Source organism: Equus quagga, chromosome 10 (genome assembly GCF_021613505.1).
Source record: "Equus quagga isolate Etosha38 chromosome 10, UCLA_HA_Equagga_1.0, whole genome shotgun sequence".
Lineage (NCBI taxonomy): Eukaryota > Metazoa > Chordata > Mammalia > Perissodactyla > Equidae > Equus > Equus quagga.
The window spans coordinates 102342339-102343734 of NC_060276.1; the positions used below are offsets into that span (position 1 = coordinate 102342339).

General features: G+C 38.3%; 1 non-coding gene across 1 annotated transcript; it reads left to right on the forward strand.

Annotated features, from left to right (window-relative positions):
* Positions 1–922: 922 nt before the first annotated feature.
* On the forward strand, positions 923–1038 carry LOC124246231 (U8 small nucleolar RNA). The gene has a single exon (XR_006890436.1). It is a non-coding gene; the product is annotated as a U8 small nucleolar RNA (small nucleolar RNA).
* Positions 1039–1396: the final 358 nt, after the last annotated feature.

The window sequence follows — 1396 nt, forward strand, 5'->3', positions numbered from 1 at the left end:
ACCTTCTGAAGCTACTTAAATCTTCTCATAAAAGGGACAACATTTAGAAATTAACTGAGAAAGAATGAAAGAAATTTAAAAAGAATGAAAACAAATAGAAAGAGAAGGAAAGATCTCCAAGATACCACATAAAACAGGAAGATCCCAAGCCTATAAACAAAAGTTGTCTTGGACCCTTCACCCAGATTCCCCATCTTCTCTCCTTATGGTCCCTTCTCCACCTTATGCTGAACTCTAGATCCAGAACACTGACTGCCAGCCTGCCTTCAGCTCTCTGGACAAGGTTTTACATGTGGTCTCTCTCACGGACTCTGGTAACTGCTCTGCCTTCAGATCTTCACTAGCTAAGGGTGTCCTTCTGGCTCCATTGCCCAGCAACTGGTCATCCTGATCAAGCCCTTATCAAAGTAAAGGAGAGATGTTGCTGATATTTCAGAATGTAAAGTATGCCTCGAAGAAACCAAGTACTCAAGACATTAATGCAGAAATCCAGCTCTATATGGGTAAGGGATTAATTTAATTTTATTATCAACTTCATTGGAAAAAAAGGAAATAAAAATTAAAGTAATAATAAGACAATATCTTTCATCCCAAAATTTGACCAAAATTTAAAAGACTGATAAAATAAAGTGTCTATGAAAATATAAAGCATTCACATACATTAATCTGAGAGACTATGAATTGGTATGGCATTTTTGGAACAGAATTTCAGTAATATTTGTAAAAATTTTCAGTCTTCACGCTTTGCCCACTTTAATCAAATTTACACTTTGCTATGTCTTTCCCATAAGAAAGCATGCATATTTACCCAAGATTCCATGTTCAAAGATGTTGATTTCAGTCCTGTTAATCATACCAACAAATGGGAAGTGATTTTTATGTCCATTAGGAGGAGAGAATGGTTCAATTAATTATCACATAAACATAGGTAGGATAATCCTCACCTGTTCCTCTTTTTGGAGGGCAGATTGGAACATGATGATATGTGATTAACGTTTGTGTGTAATCAAAACTTACAACACTTTGATTGCTTCTGATTCTCCCTGATGATCTCTCATTCAAATGGCCAACAGGTACATGAAAAGATGCTCAATATCACTAATCATCAGAGAAATGAAAATCAAAACCACAATGAGCTATCACCTCACATCAGTTAGGATGATTATTAAAAAAAAAAAAGAGGGGCCAGTGTGTTGCTGAGTGGTTAAGTTTGTGCGCTCCGCTTTGGAGGCCCAGGGTTTCCCTGGTTCAGATCCTGGGTGCAGACCTAGCACTGCTCATCAAGCCATGCTGAGGCAGCATCCCACACAGCACAACCAGAAGGACATACAACTAGAATATACAGCTATGTACTGGGGGGCTTTGGGAAGAAGAAGAAGGAGGAGGAGGAGGAGGA